Source organism: Hydra vulgaris, chromosome 06 (assembly GCF_038396675.1).
Source record: "Hydra vulgaris chromosome 06, alternate assembly HydraT2T_AEP".
In the NCBI taxonomy this organism is placed as follows: Eukaryota; Metazoa; Cnidaria; class Hydrozoa; order Anthoathecata; family Hydridae; genus Hydra; species Hydra vulgaris.
Genome location: NC_088925.1, coordinates 38567177 through 38589299, shown reverse-complemented (window position 1 = coordinate 38589299; position 22123 = coordinate 38567177).

The following is a 22123-nucleotide window of genomic DNA, read 5'->3' as shown; positions in this document are numbered from 1 at the left end:
CAAATAAGTTTTTGCGCAATAGTTGATAAAGTTTTTGTGTAATAACTGAAATAAAAAATCCTAATATTTCATTAATAATTGATTTATTAAGTTTGTGTGGTATATTAAACGATAGAGAATTTAAAATACGAAATAGTAGTATAAACAACTTCATACTGCCAAAAATGGACTTCGTGGATTTCCCTTGTATACCGACGATAAACTAAAGTTAAAATTTTTAGGTGCGCTGCAGCCGTATTCACATATCTCCGTTAAAGTAACGGAGAATTTGAATGTCCGTTAAGTAAAAAACTCTAAACGGCCGGTTATAAAACGGAGGAAAGTAAATGGTATTCTAATTCTTTGTGTTAACATTTAGTTTCTTCTTTTTTAAATTTTATGTTTATATCTCTCAACTCTTATTGATTACACATTTTCTTATAACTCTATTTTCTTTGATTTTTGCAAATAGATTAAAACATTAAGTAGTTTTATTGTGACACATTTCAAGAAATTACGATCTTCTTTATCGCACCAAAGTAGAGGTTTTATTCGCCTAGTGTTTAAACTATATATTAACTCCAAAATGACTGTGTACCTTGTACTGTGTTATTTGAGTTTAAGAAATCGACAACTAATTATTCAAAAGTTATTTTTTTTATTTTTTTTTGCTCGTTTACATCGTATTTTACAAACAAACAAACAAGGCATCTGAAAGAAGATCATAATGATCTTATCATCAGAACCTTTTACAGCTTTAGACATTTTACAGCAAAACAAAAATGAATAAAAAAAAAAAAATTTCAGTAAACAGTGTAAATAAATCTGACGATGCTATATAAATAAAATAAAATTTCGTGTAAATAAATCTGACGTTACTACATATAGAATCTATATCATTTATACATAAGATAAAAACAAAAATTAAAACGTTTCATAAAGCGTATTTTACAATAAAATAAAAGTTCTAACAAAGCTTACAAAGCTTACAAAAAACAAAGATTACAAAGTATCAATTAGAAGTACTTGACTACGTCATCAATAGATAAAATTTTTCAGTTTATATTTGAAAGTGGGATAAGTGTGAAATATATCAAAATTTGACAAAACAATCTTATTCCAAAGATACGGTGCGCGATAAGCAATACAAAACTTATTAAACTTGGTTCAACAAAAAGGTTCATATATGAGAAAATTATTTCTAAGTGTATATTTATTTATTGGTTTTTCACAAAAGAGATCTTTAAAGACAGATAAAGATAAGTCATTTTTCCACAAATACATAAAGCATAAGACATTAAACACATTAAGCTCATATATATTGAGAATTCTCATTTTAATAAAAAAAGGTTTGGAATGAGTGTACCGATCCACAAAATTAATTAAACGGATCGCATGCTTCTGACGGCGGTAAGGACATTGTAACTTACTTTTAAATAACTATGTATAAATGAGTAATAGAGTTGGGTTAAACTTTTTTTACTTAAATATGTTCTGGATTTATATAAAATTTCAAATGCTTTTGGAAATTTTTGTGCTAATATCGTCAATATGTGCTTTCCATGTGATGTTTTCATCAAGAAAAACACCCAAAAACTTTGTGACATAGTGTCTTTTTATCTCAGATCATCAATAATAATTTTGGGCAAATTTGGGGGTAAATAAGCTTTTTTTAAGACAGGATGGAACAAAATCCATTTTGTTTTGTTACTGTTTAGAGTTAGTTTATTGCATTTGAACCACTTGGATATATTTTTAAGTTGGTATCATCAGCAAACATGATACTCATTAAATTTGAGGCTTTATTTAGGTCGTTTATATAAATCAAGAACAACAGTGGTCCCAAAATGGAGCCTTGAGGAACGCCACATGAAATATTTAGAAGCTCATCAGAATAATTATTATTACTAAAAATAAACTGTTTACAGTTTGATAAATAACTTCTAAACCATTTTATGATTTTGTAATTTACTCCATAGTATTTCAGTTTTTGTATCAAAATTTGATGATCGACAGTATCGAATGCTTTCAATAGGTCAATGAAAACACCTAAAGTATATTTAGATTTTTCAAAAGAATTTCAAATTTCACGTACAAATTGGATAAATGCATGTTCCGTAGAATCGTTTATTTTAAAACCAAGTTGGTTGACGTATAACAAATTATTAGAAAGAAAATAATTGTATAGTCTATTGCACATAATGCATTCTAGTATTTTTGAAAATGTGCAGAGGACGGAAATAGGACAATAATTACTGATATTTTTTTGATCTCCCTCTTTTAAAATAGGGGTAACTTTTGCAATTTTTAATCGGTTTGGAAATACTCCTTGATGGATAGACGCTCCATATACTTTAAAAAGAATATCTTTTAATTGTTCAAAACATTCTATAATTATATTACCGTTTATGTCATCTGCTCCGCTTGCTTTGCTTTTTTAAGTGATTTGAATGCTCTTTCAAACTCTTAAAAAAATAGTTTTGAATATAATTCGTTGGAACCATTGCAATTATCCATCTGTACTAGAAAATCGTTAAATTTTGCTTTGGTAAAAGGAATTTTATTTGCTAGTTTAGGACCGATGTCAATAAAAAATTTGTTAAACTCATGAGCTATATCTCTTGGATCACATATACGTTTGTTATCAACAATAATCATCTGGGAGAGAGAACCTGAGCATTTCTTTTGTCTACCACTAATTTTGTTCATTACTTGCCAAATGCGTCTTGAGTTATTTTTGAATTTATCTTGGAGTTTTGAGTAGTAATTTTTTTTCAAGTTTTTACGAACTTTTTCAAATAGATATTTGTAATCTTTATATATTTTCTCATTTGAAGATAATTTTGTTTAGAGATATTTTATATACAGCTTCTGTTTTATCTTGGATGATTTTTTAAATCCTTTTGTTACCCAAGGATTCTTTATATTTTTTGGAGTTATTGTTCTATCAATAATAGGGAAGTTTGCATCATGTACGGAGTAAAAGGTTTCAAAAAAATTATCTTAAATTTTGTCTGCATTGTCATTGAAGTTAATATGCTTCCAGTGCAGTAACGATAATTGGTTTTTAAACTGGTTTATATTAGTATGGTTAAAAGTGCGTGTTTTAATTTTGATTTATTTATTTTTATTTTCATATTTTGAATTAAGTGTAAAAAATATTGGAAAATGGTCAGTAATATCAGATTTTAGAATACCCGTTTGAATATCATTGTTGAATATATCTGTTGTAATGATATTATCAATTTCACTTCTTTTTTTTTAAATTTACACTTTACACTTTTTGCCGATAAAAAAAAAATACAGTCGTAACTTATAAAAAATAATTACATGATATCTTATAATTAAGCTCCAAAAAATCCGTCATTACTCGATAAAATATAGTTTAATAATAAAATTTAGTTTCAATGTATGTATCTCTGATTTAATATTATAAAAGAAAATGTAAATATATCGCATAGCGTTTAAAATTTGTCGTTTTTCAAAGAAAAAGATTTAAGAATTGTTTAGTAAAATAAAAGAAACAAAACTTAATAAAATATTAAAATGACAAAAATAACATTTAAGAATTGGTTTAAAAAAGAATAAAGATATGATTTTATATAAACATATTTTATTGTTAGAGCAACTTATAGTTTAACTTATTTAATTAAATTGATAATACTTTTCATTGCCAATTGAGTAAAAGCAAAAAAACTGTAACAAATTAAAGTAAAAGATTAATAAATAACGCAAAAATAAGTTTCATTTAAAATGATAAAAATATATGTACAAAAAGCATAACCCAAAAAGCATTGCAAGAAATCTTGCTTCGTGCTCAAAGTTATTCCCTAGCCAAATAGTCTTATACGACCTATTGGATTTTGAAACCACCAAAAAAAAAACTTTAATAACAATAAACTTGTAACTTATGTGATTAAATTGAACAAGGTTCAAATCTGAAATTTTTTTTTCCAAAGTCTTATAGGGTCTTATAAGACTTTTTGACCAGAGTTGTTCCACAGAATCACTAAATTGAAGAAGCCAAAGAAAACTTTAACAAATATTGGGAAGATACAGAACTAAAAATAATAAACTTCTTTGAAAATAGTCTTAATGTAAAAGATGTAATCATAGAAAGAGCGTATAGAACAGGTATAACCGTTATTATTAAGCCAAGAACAATTGTAACCAAATTACTTTTAAAATGCCAACAATCACTTTTAATTCGGATCCTGATATTATTTTTTAAAATTTTTTATACTATTTCCCAGGTCTTATTTTTTATAACGATGATGTAGTAATTAAAAATCCTCTTCGATTACACTATTACCCAAATTTAAAAAATATTAATAATTGATTAAAATAAAACTTATATTACAAAGTATTTAAAAATACTTTTCATCGTTGAAATAATTTTTATATAAATTTTCCAATAATTTGTCTTAGAGAGATATGGTGTCACGATGTTAACATCGAAAACAATTTTCAATTACTTAATTTTAAAGAAATTCATCAAATTAGAGCATCTAAAAAGGAACTACTATTGGTAAAAAATTAAAACTTTTAGGTTAGAGGAACAATCACTTTTTAAACCCAGAGTCCTTAGATATATTGGTGGCAAGGACTTCAGGACTCCTGGCTTAAAATCAATAAGTTCCGAGTCATTAAATTTTATGCATTTTTATAAGTCAACCAACATGTTTAGAGCTTCTGGACACCAGAGACCAGGAAAAATCAGAAATATAAAGTTGGAATCCTTTAGTGACTCGGCATCCCAGTTTTAACTTGAAACAACTTTATGTTTAACCACTAATAATTATGAATCGTTTGCTTTCGACATTCATGCTTTACATAGAACGTTCTCGGGAGGCATTGAGGTATTTAAAAATCAAATAAAAAATATAATTAAAAATAAATCTTTAAACAAAACAGTTTATATTTTTGGTAACACCACCCTCAAAATATTACGGCAAAAATAAAAACATTAAGTACTTTTTTAATATCATTGCATTATTAGTTGTATTCCCATAATCGATAAACAAACGCAAGTGATTTGGAGAAGTGCAACATCTTGAGATAAAATAATTACCATTGAATTCAGAGATTTTTTTAAAAAAGCAGGAAAATTTAAATTTGACAATACTGATCATTTCAATAAACAACGCTTCCATTAGACATTTTCATAAGCTTTTAACCAGTGTTAACTAGGACACTCTGCAACCAAATGTATTCAACAATGTGTGTCATTTCTATTATATATAAATCTAAATGCAAATGGATGTGATTTTTTTTAATGGAATTTCTCAATCTCTATAACAAGACATTTCCAGAAGTTATTGTTAGTAAATTATTAATCAAAACAAAGGTAGTAAGTTAGTGATCAAATTATTAAGTTAGAAATCAAATTAGTTAGTAAGTAATGAAAACAAAACACTGTTAAACCTATCATGAAAAGTATTCTTAAATCTTCAAAAAAAATAGCACTTATTAAACCAGGTTTTTCAAAAACTCCTAAAAATGAAACTATTTACAAAACCTGTAAATAGCAATTTGAATCAATTTTAAAGAAGCATAACTATTCTGAAAAATTAATGAAACACAAAATTGACGAGAAAAAACAAAACATTAAGGAGTCATTTTTTGTAAGAACCAGGCAAATTCTTGTAACTGTGAAACTGACCGCCTCCAAATTGCTTGAATTTTATATATATTGCTCTTGATGTAAAAAAAATTATCGGGGTATGCATTTTCAGCAAAACTTAGAAAATTTATATATATATATAAATTTTCTAAGCTTTAGAAAATTTATATATATATATATATATATATATATATATATATATATATATATATATATATATATATATATATATATATATATATATATATAATACCAACTCTATATCTCTCTCTTTGCATAAATTGTAGACTACTTCAGCTGAAACATTTCCCTGATTGCAGCCGGCATTACCAGATTTAGTAAACTTCTTCTTGAAACGTGATTGATTGATTTTGAATTGGTCTAAAATTGCAGTAGCTAACAGTATAACATTACCTATTCAGTGCCATGTCAGACAGCTGATAGGCCTTTTACCCTCTCCTTAAATTTGGATACACCTCCTGGAGACAGTACTGTTGATATAATTTAGAAAATTTATCGAACTTTTTGTCGTTTATCAACTAGATGAATAAATTGCTTCAACTCCATTTCAAATGGATCAATATCACCCATCTCATTGTGGAAATTCTGGCACTTTAGCAAAAAGGGTGTAGTCTTTGTATGCTTTAAAGAGACTTTTCTGATTGAACAGACATCAAAACACAGAAGCCACATCATGTGTTTGTTGAAAAACCTCTTGTACAGGCTGTAAAGCTTGATCCATAAGACAAAGTCAGTTTTAAACTGTGGTGGGAGCATTTAACTACCACTTTCATTGTCTCTTTCGTAATCAAACATTTTCTTCCTTGTGGTGCAAATCAATGGAAAACTTCTTTGAATGTTCAGTTCTTCTGCAATTTCACGGGCTGTGGTCACAGAACTTGGGAATCCACTTTCCCAATACTTCTCTAAAAATACCTCAATTTTTCTGATTTCATTTTCCTTGATATCTAGAGAGATACAAAACGATTACATCATCTTAATTATTTTATTTACTTGGAATAAAATGACAAATTAGATGATAACAAACAAAAGAAATGCCTAATCTAAAATGCGTAGCTTTTTTTAAACGTTGGAGTTATGTTGTTTATTGGTCATGGCGTCGATCAACTAAAAATCAACGTTATATTAACGCCAAAATAATCAACGTGGCTAGATAACATAATGCTAAATTTTATATGCATTAAATACGTTTTATTTTTCATTATTATCAACGTAATATCAACGTTAGATCAACGTATAAAAAGTAACTCTTTCTGAAGTCTTAAAATCATAGTTGAAAGCAACTTAAAATTCAAACCAGTTGCGTTTTTTTCAATAACACTATGCAGCAAATTTTCTTTTTGTTTTGTTCCTGGGCTGAAAGTATGCTTTTCTAACCCGTTAGGTCTAAAACAGAAAGGAAATTGGTGTTATTCTAAAAAATCTTTGCTTCTGTAACCGGGACAATAAAATTTGGAAAATCGCGTGATTTTGAGAAAATTGATATTCAATTCAATTCTTGAAGTTTGGCATTAAAATGTTTTTATTGCCGAGCTCCCTTCTATAATTTTTCTGAACTGCTAGAGTTTTCCAGATGTTTCTACAATTCTCCTAAACACTCTGGAACGTTCAAGAAACTTCCAGAACTTTCAAGAAACTCTCAGAACATTCAAGAACGTTTTTGAATGTTCTAAAAGTAGCTGTACAAGTATAAAAGCACAGGTGTCTCGAACCAAGATTTTCATAAAATTTCAATGTTTTAGATTTAGTTCATGACAAGGATTTCTAATTGACAAAGTTTTGTCATAAGTTGTGTACAGAAGCTTTCATCAATATATATTGGACTTTGAACGTGGTCACAAAAAATAGTATAACGAAAACATGATGGGAGACTACATTTTTGGGCTACTTCGAGAGAGTGATTCACAGCACAATCGTAAATCTAGAAAATCAAAACATTTCTGAACCTTGTTGAGTGGTTTCCGAACATTGTTGTGTTTGTCTATCACTTGCGCAATTTTTTTTTTACCTGACGAGAATGACGTAAATGACTAAAAATTGTTCTATCATCACAAAAAAATGAGTTTTCTTCATGCTTTTGTTGTGTAAGCAAAGTTTGTGCTTAATGAAGTCTTTTTTCACATATTTTAGACATAAGAAACTGAAATATAACACTTAGAACCCATAAAGAAAAATTGTGTTACATAGTGTAATTACTTTATGAATCCAGTTTTAATTTTGTATCTAAATTCACGAGGCGAGAATAACTTCGGAATTTTTACTAGTTATTTATTTTTGTTTATTTTTTTTTGTTTTCTTGTATGCAATGTTATATTTATACTAAAATTAATATGAATTCTATTTTAATGCCATGTCGAGTTCATAACTTTACTTTAGTAACTTGAAGTGAATGTGATATAGCCTATGTCATTGCCGCAGTAATTGTTTTAATAAATATAAAATCATTTTATTATAAACATGAGTATCATTGTGTATTCATTTATCAAGATAAAATAAAATTATTCACTTATTTGCACGTGTATAACACAATATTTATGAACAACTTTTGAAATTTTCTTTTTAGTGTAATTAGAGTACATTCCAATGTATGGAAGCTTAAAGTATCTTATATTTAAGCTATTAACGTTGTTTGATTGATCGTACATTTAAAATTAATAATTCTTGGGTTAGTTAAAAAAAATATATATATATATATTTTTTGACAGTTGGTTGTTTTTATTGGTTATTTACCGAGTTATTTTGTAATAAATATATTGGTTTATTATGTATAGTTTTTTGTCTGTTAATATTTCTCTGTAAAGACTTCTATTTTTTAATATTTATTTCAGAGTTTTTTATTATTGTAAAATAATCTTTTGAAAATGTAAATAAAATTTATGAAACATGTCAAGAATAAAAAACATCATGTTATTTTAAAAATAGTTACTTATTTTATGCTATTACGACGTTCAACAAATATATATATATATATATATATATATATATATATATATATATATATATATATATATATATATATATATATATATATATATATATATATATATATATATATATATTACTGTTCAGTAATATGTTTAGTATGAGTAAGACCGTATAATATGTTTTCGCGTTTTTTAAAATTTTGTGCAAATAAAAATTTTTGAGCGCAATTACAGATTTTTTGTTAGGTAAAAGAATTCAAACCTAAAAGAAAACCAGAGGCGCCTAGTAGCAGCCAGATTTATGAAGTTATTCAAGCAAACATATATAAGCTTTAAAACATCTGAGTATAAAAGATGTAGCAATAAAAAATATATATTGTCAATTAAAAGCAAAAGTTTGACTTTAAAATATAATAAGCATATTTAAAATTGCTATAAATATGTTAATTACTTACCAATTTTAGTCTAGCAACATTTAAAATCTAGATAATACACAGAGTTATAATATAATATTTTAAAAAGCGCAAAACTTTATGTAAATGTTATTTATTTCCATCGATTTTTAAACAACATTTTTCTCTTTATAATTTTTTTTTTCTAATTTACATTTGCGTCTACTTTAACCACAGCATTAGTATATTCATTAAAGCTTTAAGTGTATATAAACGATTTTAAATTGTTTTATAATATCTTTATAATGGTTTGAAACCATTTAGAAATCAAAGTTCTGATTTTGGTTTTTATACTTTTGTCCAGTCACTGGTCCACTGTGCAATGGTAAAGCTACATGTATCTTTTCTATACGAGTTTATATTCCATAAACTATTAAGGTGCCATTTGCTTATTAGATTTTTTATTTTATATTCTTTAATGGCATCAACACTTAGTTGCCATGGTAATGTTATATTTTTGTAAAAATTATTATAAACAACTTTTCAAATTAATATATATTATACATATTTTTAATTTGTGTTATTTAGTGGCTGTAACATTTATCACCGATGGCATCAACATTTAGTACCAGTGGTAAAGTCACAAGTATCTTTTCACTGTAATTATATAATCCATATATTTTGATGGGTTGTCTGCCTGTTTTCTTTTTTCTTTTTTTCTTTTATTTATGAGTGATATCAATGGCATTTGTGACATCAATAGCAATGGTAAAGTTATATCTTTTCGAAATATTTGTGAATAACCAATTAGATGTTTATGATTTCATGTTATACCTTATTTTATGATGAGTTTTTCAATAATAATCTTACCGATGAAATATTTTTAAAATCATTATACAGGGAAACCAGAAAAAACGGAGACAAAATTTAATATGTTCTGATAATAAAGTTTTTTACGGTATCCAATTAATTTTATTGGTTTTCGGATTCTCCATTTTATGTTTAGTATATATATATGTTCTTAGTTTGATATCTCTTAAATATATTATAATTTTAGAATGTCAAATAAACGTAGTGCAATTTTTGAGTTGTTTCGTAAAGGAATGCGTCAATGTGATATTGTTTGCTTGCTTAATGTGCCTAAGCAAACTGTGTCCAAGGCCGTCAATCGTTTCAAGAAGCTCGGCCACGATAGTCGCCGTCCAGAAAGTGGTAGAAGACACACCGTCAACTTGTCCGCCAACCGCCAGATCATCAGGAAGCGAGTCAAGCGAAGTTCGAGGGTCTCCATGCGAAAAATCGCCCGTGAAACCGGAATGAATCGGTGCGACAAATGGCAAAAAGGGAGCTTAACCTCATGCCTTACAAGCTCCAAAAAGTTCAATTGCTCACCGATGAAAACAAACGTGTGCGGCTCCAGAGATGTCACCAACTCAAGCGTCGGGCCGCTGCTCAGCGATGGGAGCGCATCCTGTTCACGGACGAGAAGCTGTTCGCCGTCGAGTAGGCGCACAACCACCAAAACGACAGGAGCTGGTCCGCTGAGGCTCCTGGCACGTCGGCCATTGTCAAACACCGCAAAAATCTGCAGTCCGTCATGGTCTGGGGCGGAATCTGCGCTAGCGATAAAACCCCCCTCGTTTCCGTGGATCATAGAGTCAAAATCAACCAAGAAGTCTACCGAAGCGACATTTTCGAGACTCAAGTACTTCTGTGGGCCCAACAGCACTTTGGCGATGTGAATTGGACGTTCCAACAGGACTCTGCTCCAGCTCATAAGGCGAAAATGACTCAATACTAGCGTCGGACCCATTTTCCGGACTGCATCGTGTCTTCAGAATGGCCGCCCTTCTCGCCGGATCTCAACCTGATGGATTACAGCGTGTGGTCAATTCTGGAGGCTAGGGCCTGTGCTACTCGCCGCATAAGTTTGGAGTTGCTGAAGCAATCGCTGCGCCGTGAATGGGATCGATTGTCGTCAGAAGACCTGCGGCCATCGCTAAAATTTCAAGACGCGTTTGGGCTTATGTATCGCCGCGGGAGGAAGCCACTTCGAAACCGACTGAGTATATTATTGCGGAAGGTCCATGTTGTTGTTATTCATCGTTGTTTTACTTAATTTTTGTTGGTTTAATAAAAAATGATTAAAAATGTTTGTCTCCGTTTTTTCTGGTCACCCTGTATAAATGACATTTTAAAGATGCTTTTTTGCTTGTTATCTTTGTATTTTGCAGTCTTTAATGACATTGACATCTGTTAGCAATGATAAGGTTGTATCTTTTCAAAATGATTATAAATGACTTAGCTACAGAAAATGCCTTTTTAAATTATTGTTCATTTTATTTTGTAACCTTTAGTGGCAACAGGATTTAGTAGGATTGGTAAAGCTACATGTACCTTTTCAAAACGAATTTATATTCCATAAATTATGAAGGTGTCACTTGCTTATTATCCTTTTAATTTTATATTCTTTAACGTCATCGACACTTTGAAGCTATAGTAATGTTATATCTTTGAAAAATAATCATAAACAACTGTTCAAATTAATATATATTATACCTTTTTAATTTGTGTTATTTAGTGACATTAAAATCAAGTAACAATGGTAAAGCTATACCTTTTCAAAATACTTGTAAATAATCAATGAAATAAATATATATTATAAAACACACATGATTTAAATTAGTTATCTTTTTTCGCTTTGTAATTTTGAGTGATGTCAACATCTTGTACCCAATTTTAAGGTTATATATTATATGTTTTTTAAATATTCATAAATTGCGCAACTTTGTTGATTAACATTGTATATGTAAACTTTAGACACTGTGTAATTATTTTTTAATTTATTTATTAGTTTTATTATATTTCTATATGTTTACAACAAATACATATTATAATAATTTAACTTCACATATTTATATACTGATTATTATCTTAAAACGTTTTTGTTTTTTAATATTGTCCTCGTAAAAATAGTATCAGTATAGTAAATATAAGGCCAAATATAACGTATTTGCCGTTAGGTCATCTTCTCTTAAATATAACGCTAAAGTTGAGCAAATATAACGGATAAAACTAACGCCAAAATAACGCCAATATAACGGCAATATAACGCCAATATAAAGCTAATATAACGGATAACTGGCGTTATATTTGCTCAACTCTGGCGTTATGTTTTTATTTTTATTTTAGCGTTAGTTTTTAGTCGTGAAAAGAGTTTTTAGTCAAAATCTCTTTTCACGACTGTGTAAAAAAAAAAAAAGAAAGACCATTTGTTTTTACTTGAGTCAAATAATTTAGTTTGTATCAAAGATATATTACATAACAATTTAAATTTTGTGTGATATACTTATAATTCAAATGAAAATTTTGTATTCAAATCCATATCATACAAAAAAGTTAATATTGGTTATGTTCAAAAGTAATGTTTGTATGAAAAAGAACGTTTTCATCAATCTGCATTTAAGTGCAAAGTGGCATGTAAACCCAATTTATTTAATAATAATAGTTTGTACTATTGTACAAAGTTTATTGGTCATAAACCAAAGATTTTTTTCATTTTATAGGCGTGGTATATAATATTAACCATTATATAATTATTATTAGAGTTGTTACGACATAATATGTCTGGCAGATCTGTCGACATATTTTCAGACATATTTTCTGCCGACATAAAATATGTCCTACATATTTTCGATTGACATACTTTGACATAATTTTATGTCTGAATTACTTTCTGCTGACATAAAATATGTCAGACATATTTTCTATCGACATATTTTGACATATTTTTATGTCTGAATTATTTTCTGCTGACATAAAATATGTCAGACATATTTTCTGTCGACATATTTTGACATAATTTTATGCCTGAATTATTTTCTGCTGACATAAAATATGTCAGACATATTTTCTATCGACATATTTTGACATATTTTTATGTCTGAATTATTTTCTGCTGACATAAAATATGTCAGACATATTTCTATCGACATATTTTGACATAATTTTATGTCTGAATTATTTTCTACTGACATAAAATATGTCAGACATATTTTCTGTCGACATATTTTGACATAATTTTATGTCTGAATTATTTTCTGCTGACATAAAATATGTCAGACATATTTTCTATCGACATATTTTGACATATTTTTATGTCTGAATTATTTTCTGCTGACATAAAATATGTCAGACATATTTTCTGTCGACATATTTTGACATAATTTTATGCCTGAATTATTTTCTGCTGACATAAAATATGTCAGACATATTTTCTATCGACATATTTTGACATATTTTTATGTCTGAATTATTTTCTGCTGACATAAAATATGTCAGACATATTTCTATCGACATATTTTGACATAATTTTATGTCTGAATTATTTTCTACTGACATAAAATATGTCAGACATATTTTCTGTCGACATATTTTGACATAATTTTATGTCTGAATTATTTTCTGCTGACATAAAATATGTCAGACATATTTTCTATCGACATATTTTGACATATTTTTATGTCTGAATTATTTTCTGCTGACATAAAATATGTAAGATATATTTTCTATGGACATATTTTGACATAATTTTATATCTGAATTATTTGCTATTTGATATTCTTGAAGAAAAAATCAATCTAATAAATTTATTGCTCATTTCAACTTAATTTACAGAGTTAAGTAAAAATAGTTTAACAAATTTGTTGCTTTTTTGCTATCAGTTATAATTGAAGGTCAAGAAAAAAATTTTTTTTTTCTGGTGCCGAGCAAACAATTTGTTTTTTGGATTGCATTTCACATTTTGATTTCAAATATGCAACTCTTTTTTTACCATCACGTCAAGTTGTAAAGATATTTGGGTTCAGATCTTTAATATTTGGGGTAAAGTCCCTAATATTGTCAAAAAAAAAGTTGTTCAAAGGTATGTCAACTTGGGTCTCAAAAAAAGCGTATTTTAGAAGATAGTATAGAGATTTTAGAAAACATAAAAATTTTTCCTTAAAATTTTTTGGCAAAAAAATTATTTGAAAAAATGCTAAAGACTCTTGAAAAAATGTCAACAAAATGTTTTTCAGCAATAATACAAAAAATACTTATTTTTATTACAAACGAATAACATCTTTAAAATCTCTATGAAAATACGCTTCTTTTAAGACTCAGGTTGAAATACTTTTGAACAACTTTTTTTTCGACAATATTAGGGACTTTACCCCAAATTCTAAAGATTTGAACCCAAATATCTTTACAACTTGACGTGATGGTAAAAAAATGAATGGCATATTTGAAATCAAAATAAGAAATCCTACATAAAAAACAAATTGTTATCTTGGCACCAGAAAAAAATTTTGTTTTTGTCGACCTGTGTTATGCTTCATAAAACTTTTATTTTAAATCCTATAAGCAAATATCTTTTGTTTCATAAAGGTCTTTTTCTGCCCTTTTTAGCAATGCATCATTTGAGAGTATCGACTAGTATTGATGCATCATTTGATAGTATTTGATAGTATTTGATAGCATTTGATAGTATTTGATAGTATTTGATAGCATTTGATAGTATTTGATAGTATTGATTAGTATGGATTAGTATTGGCGATTTTCCTTATTAGAATGTAAAAACCATCTCAAGCTGAGTTTTTATTAATGAAAATGGTTTTTATTAATATGACTAAACTTAAAATTATTCTCTGATTAAAATAATATTTTAAAAAAAAACATTTTTAGTTATTTTTAAACTAATAGTTGATTCATTCAAAAATTATTCTCCATTTTTGACTTTAAATCGTAAGGAAAACGAAAAAAATAATTATTCCAATATATATTTCACTCAAAACATTTTATGCAAGTTTATGGCAGTTAATTATGCTGTTATAATGCAATTGTCAATTATTTTATTGTTAAATAAATCATAACTATTATAACTAAAAGTATATAATTCGTAATTAGTTATAAATTATTACCGGTTAGTCTTCTTAATATGAATTTAATGAGCTGAATATAACTTTTGTGAAATATTTCAAATTCTTATGCTTAAATGAATTTAATTTGGCACGAATTTTTTGAAATTCTGTGAACCGTTTTTTTCATAGAATCTTTTGAATTCAATTTTTCATAATGAAATCTTTTTCAGGATCAACTAATAATTAAAAATAACTGAAAAAGTTTTTTTTTTATTATTATTTTAATCAAAGAAATAATTTTAAGTTTAGTCATACTAATAAAAACCACTTTCAGTAATAAAAACTCAGCTTCTGAGATGGTTTTTACATTCTAATAAGGGAAAGCGCCAATACGAATCAATACTAATCAATACTATCAAATACTATCAAATGATGCCTCAATACTAGTCAATATTAGTCAATACTATCAAATGTCAATATTAGTCAATACTATTAATGTCAATATTAGTCATAATCAATAAATAAGTCATAATCAATAAATAAGTCAATAAATGCCAATATTACTCAATACTATCAAATGATACATCGCTAAAAAGGGCAGAAAAAGACCTTTATGAAACAACTGATGTTTGCTTATAGGGTTTAAAGTAAAAGTTTTATGAAGCATAATTGATTGCAAAAAAGCAACAAATTTGTTAAACTATTTTTACTTAACTCTGTAAATTAAGTTGAAATGCGCAATACATTTGTTAGATTGATTTTTCTTCAAGAATATCAAACAGCAAATAATTCAGATATAAAATTATGTAAAAATATGTCGATAGAAAAAATGTCTGACATATTTTATGTCAGCAGAAAATAATTCAGACATAAAATTATGTCAAAATATGTCGACAGAAAATATGTCTGACATATTTTATGTCAGCAGAAAATATGTCTCAGACATATTTAACAGATAACAACCCTGATTATTATATACGTGATTATAATAATGAATAAAGTAAACCCCAAATATGCTTTGTTATAACCCAGTAAACACAGATTGGTTCAGAATTGGTCAATATTTAATCGAAATCGGTTGAAAATGGATGCTTGATTTGAAATGTATATTTCAAACTTTTTTATATATACGTTTACTAAATGTTGATCTAACGTTTAGAATATCGACTTACATTAGTCAATATTGTAAACCTTTAATCGACCTTAATTAAACGTAAACATTTATAGATTTAAAATCTTCGCTTTAAATCTTTAATTTATACGTTTATTAAACGTCAATTAAACGTTTAGAATATTGACTAATAAAGCTGTTATTCTAAACGTTTGATCGACGTTTAATAAACGTTTATTATATTACAATATAGCAATATAGCCATTGGTCAGAAGACTCACATAACAGCTTGAGTCACGCGGTTTAAATAGACATAATTAAAACGAAATAAAAAAAAATTATTAAAACATTACTTTTTATTGGCTAAATAATTAATTTAAATGTGTTTACAAGATTCACTTCCTTATAAGGAAAGTTTTGCTTTCAGTTGTTGTATACAACAACTGAAAGTAAAACGACTGATTAATAAATAATAAACGAGTGTCGGGAGCTAAAAAGTTAAAAATCTCTTATCGAGACAACCTACCTTCCTAAATGCCAACAACTTAATGGACTCAGATGTTTTAGAAATTATTGATTGCAACATTGTCACAGTTAAAAAATATGAGTTGCTGGTCTCTTGTTATGAAAGTCCTGCTGCAAGAACTTTTTTTCGTAAGTTTTATAAACAGTTTAAATTCATTTTGTAAGCGCTAGTATGATAGCGTAACAGTAGGTATTCATCTTTGCATTAATCAAGAGGTTTAATAAATAATTTTTTTTATTTTTTTTATTTAGATTCATTTTAGCTTAATTTAGTTACATTTGCTAAAGAAAATTGGTAGAACAGAGCTGGTAAAAGCCACTGCATATAATATGGCGCGACTTTTTTCAATGTTTATTTTTGTCAAAAATAAACATGGATGGTACAGGAAATTTTGGAAACTTCCATTCAGAAAATTCTCTATATGTAAAGTTGTTCTGTGTAATTCCAAGTTTAATTTATAAATGTACATTTAAATTACTTTAATTAAAATTGTTTTTTGCGGTTACAAATCAGGTTATGAAATCAGACGATCAGGATAAGAATGTAGAAGATGATGTTGCACAAACAGGTGCATAATAAACAAGTGGTAGACGGTATTTTAGGAAGATTTTTGAAAATGCATAAGCCAGTGATCCAAAATATTTGTTTATGAGTTTATTAATTTTATAAGTAATCTTTGACTTAGTCTTAATCTAAACTTTTATTTTCTGCTGAGATTATATTTAAAAAATACTTGATAGAAATTTTTGAATATGATATTTCCACTGCCAAAAGCTTGGTCATTTAATTTTTTTTAATTATCGAAACATAAACAAGCATAGTGCACAAATATTTTTTCTCTACACCCCCGCTATATGAAAATGTTTTATATAAGTTTGTAACTTTATACAAAGTTTTATAAAATAAATATAAAGTATAAGTAGTTTAGTATAAAAGTTTATAAACATATTATAATAGTTATAAAAAATATAAAAAATAAGACCAGGTCTTTTATAACTATATCCTATTTATAAATTTCATTACTTTTTCAACTATATCCTACTTATAAATTTCACTACCTATATAGCTCTTATTACTTATATAAAGTTAAATAGTTATAACGTAATTTTAACTTATATTAGTTTTAAAACTTAAATATATTAAATTTACATTAACTAAATCAAAGAAACTAAAGTTTAATATAGGTTTACTTAGATTAAATCTAAACGCTTTATATACGTTAATTAGACTAGATTTAAATGTAAATTAAACAAAATCTAAATGCTTTATATACGTATAATAATCCTATAATAGACGTCTAAAATACGTTTGAATATAGACATTTTATGGACGTATGTTCTAAACGTTAATCTGGATTTCATTCTAAACGGGTAATTGACCAAATCTGAACGTTTTGTTGAAACGTTGTTTTGAAGTATAGTAGACGTTTGTGTGTTTATTGGGAAGTTTTAAACTGAGTGTAATTTTTTTATAACATTTTAAATATTATGTGAGTATGTTTTTAGTTCGGAAAATATTGTTGTTTTTATAACTGTTAGTAAACTGTACTAATATCTATTGTACTACTCTATTTTTGTTGCAACCAATGACGAATTTATATATTTAACTGAACAATTGTTTGAAAACGGAAGTTAATTAAGGAGGCTGTTTAAATGTGATAAAAAAGATTATCTGATAAAGTCTGTGTGGTGCAAAAAAAAATATCGGACTGATGGGATATGAATATGTAACGTAGTTTTATAATAACATAGATTAAGGAAGTAAAAGACTAATATTCTTTTTTTTTTATTATTTTGTTAATTTTTGTTTTAGGTGCCCCATGAAGACTTAAAGGTCTTGTCACAGAGCACCGCAGAAGAGCATTTAAATAAGTTAAGGCCTTTTTCCTCACTAATGGCACAAAATATTTAAAAAAAATTTAAAACATTTCTTGCTTTGTACAAAATTAGGAGCTTTACATTTACATTTATAAATATCAAAAAATATGTAAAAATTTCAGGTCTAATTCTCCGAATTAAGGCAATTGGGCCGGGAACAATTAAGGCTCTGTAAAAATAATAAAAATTAACTTTAGTTAAAGAACAAGTGCTTTTTTACATTGTTAGAGTAAACAAGTTCATACACATTTATAAAAACCCAAAACAAGAAGTAAGAGTCCCAGTGCTTGTTTTAAAGTAAGAATCTCAGTACTTGTTTGCCCCATATGGGGCAACTGGGTCAAAGGCAATAAAATTTCTGAAAAAACCAAAAAAATAAACTTCAGTTAAAGAACGACAGCTTTTTTATATTTTAAGAGTAAACAAATTCATATATATTTATAAAAATCCAAATTTTCTGGAAAGAAATGTCTTTGAAAACCATAGAAATGCAATGCCTTGCTTTGTCCAACAACTGTCTGAAACACTCCAAGTACTTTCTTCTGGGGAAATTTAATAATAAAAACTCGAGAGAGACTTAGTAGTTTTTCCTTTAAATATGAAATGTGGTGGAAAAGAGATACCCATTGAATTGAGACAAGATATTACTCTTTTTTTTTCCGATTACCTGATTGACTTCATTGTTGATACTTAACTCTTTTTTTAGCAAATATTTTTCCAGGACGATAATTAAACTGCATCCCAGTCTCATCCATATTTTAAATATTTTGCGGTTTCTGAAGTAGGTTGTTTTCCGTTAACATATTTTTAAGAATGGAAAAATATTTCGACACTTTACAAACATTCATACACTGATGTCTAATAGCTGCTGTACCTTCTGGTTGATTTCAAGTTAAATCTTTGTGCCTTTTGTAGATCCCACGCCACCATTATTCTGTAGGAGTTCTATTCTTGAATGCTTTTTATGTTTTAAAGCAAAATTTTCAGCTCATTTTAGAAATTGCAATCAACCAAATCCAATTCCTAAAGCTGCACGATTATATGCAAAATCAATTAATTTCTTTTCTTCTCTTCTTAATCTAAAATAGTTGGATTTCCAGGTTTGGCTCTCATTTCTGTTACTCCAGAAAGTCAAATTACGAGTCAATAAGTACTTTTAACTGCATATTTATAAATTATAAAGTCTAAATATTGTATTTTTACTTTAAAGCAATCATACAACCCTGCATTAAGGATTTTTTTTTGAAAATCGTCCAGAATAAGGACGCAGCCAGATATAGGTCAGTTTATCCTAAATCAATGATGTATTATATAGCTAGATGTCTAACTTGCGGGATTTTATTGGACAAAAAATGAAGCCGCTTTTTTTTGTTTATAACAATAGTTCGCCATTTGTAAAAAAGGTAAAAGCTGAAGCCGAAGTGTGGAATTAAAGTTAAAAATGCAAGTTAAAAGTTCTCAATAGATTAAAAATAATTCAAAAACAAATTTTAATAATTATAAAGTATTTATAAAAGTTTTTATATGAGCCTATGTTTATTAAAAAGTATTTTAATTCATAAAAATGCTTCAAAAGCGTCTGTCGTTTTACTTTTCTATTCAAAAGTTTAATCCTTTTTAATCGAAAATAAATTAACGAATCATAAATTATTTTTTTACAAGTATTATAATTTCCGCTCAACACTTTTACGTAAATAGTATTTAAATTTAAAATATATTTACTTCATTTAAGAAAAGAAAAGTTAAAAATATTTGTTAACAAGTTTAATCCGCCATTTGTAAAAAGGGCAAAAAGTGGCTTCACTTTTCGGATCAAAGTTAGACATCTAGTTATATAATATATCATTAATCCTAAATAAGCTACGAAGGTTAAATGGAGTTAACGTTATAATGGCGTCAACTCATAATGGCGTCAACTCATAATGGCGTCAAGAAAAATATCAAAAAAATAATAAAAGGTGTTTTTTTTAAATTGTCCAAAAAGTCCAAAATAAAAGTTCAGTTATAAAAACAAGTTAGTTTAAAAACAAGTATCAAATATTGTATTTTAATTTTTAATTTTTAATTTTTTTTATATATATATTTTTGTCATTATTAATATAAGTTTGTACAACATTTTACCGCGAAATATATGACTGGAGCAGTAGAAGACAATAGTCTTATCATCTTGCCCCATTTTTGACAAAATATAACAAAAATATAAACCAAATACAAATATAATAAAATATTTATAATACATATAATTTTTTTTTTTTTTTTTTTACTTCTTTTACAATGAACATCATTAAATAACCAAGCAAGTAATATAATAGAATTTCAAGAAAAAGTGAAGATTTAAATTGAAAAAGGAAAAATTTTAAAAATAAGAAAAAATTTTAAAAATAAGAGAATGTTTCATTAATGTTAAGGTCTAGTAGCTGTTGTTTTACAACGCATTTAAAATGTTGGAATGAGTTTATCGTTTTTATTTTGTTTGTTAGAAATGAGTTCCACAATTGGGGTCCTCTGCTGGATATTGAGAATTTAGATTGTCTTAAAGAGGTTTTCGGAATATAGATGTTCTTGATAAGTATTTTGTTTGATATTTGTGATTAATAAGGCGAAAAAAGTTATGGAAGACTTCAGGGACCAGATCATTTTTGAGTTTAAACATGAACTGAAGAATGCAATAGATATTTTGTTTGTAGATATTAAGAACTCTCAGTTCCTTCATTAAATGTTTAGAATTGGCATTTCTATTTGCGTTTGTTAATATACGGCATGCTTGTTTCTGTTTTTTATATATTAAATCTAGTTTTGATTGGTAGGTACTAGCCCAGGCAATATTGCAGTAGTTAATATAGCTATGTATATATGCAAAATAAAAACTTTTAAGGCATGCATTATTTAAAATATATCTGGTTTTATGCATAATTCCAATGTTTTTAGATATTTTGTTTTTTGATATATTAATGTGGTCTTTCCAGTTAATATGTTCATCTAAGAATACCCCGAGAAATTTAACTGAGAACGCTCGATTTAGTCTAACTTTGTCTAATAGAATATCTGGAAGTTTTAATGGTAGTTTGTCTGAATTGTATGGTTTTGTGAAAAAGATATAATTATTTTTCTCAATGTTGACAGTAAGTTTGTTTGCTTTAAACCAATCGCTCAACTCTTCAAGTTCCTGATTTACTGTATTAAAAAGTGTTGTAATGTTAGAGTGGGTATAGAAAGCTTGAGTGTCATCTGCGAAAAGAATGAAGTTCAATATACTGAAAGATAAAAATATGTCATTTATATAGATTAGGAAAAGCAGAGGTCCTAGAATAGACCCCTGGGGAACACCACATGTGACGATTTCAAGGGGAGTGTATGTTTTATTGTAAAATAAGGCTTGTTTACGGTTTTTTAGATAGCAACTGAACCATTTTAAATTTTTATTTTTTATACCATAATTATAAAGTTTGTATAGAAGGATCTCGTGGTCCACTGTATCGAAAGCCTTTGAAAGGTCAATAAATACTCCAAGGGTGTGTTTGTTTTTGTCGAAGCCAATTTCGTTAACTAATTTTATTACAGCATGTTCAGTTAAGTGGCCTTTTTTAAATCCGTATTGGTTATTGTATAGGATGTTATGATTTTGAAGGTATGTAAAGAGTCTATTATACATTATGGGAGTATGGAGATGGGTCTGTAGTTAGATAAAGTCGAGTCATCTCCGCTTTTAAATACTGGAACTACGCGTGCTAATTTTAGGCGGTCAGGAAAAACTCCATTTTTTAATGAGA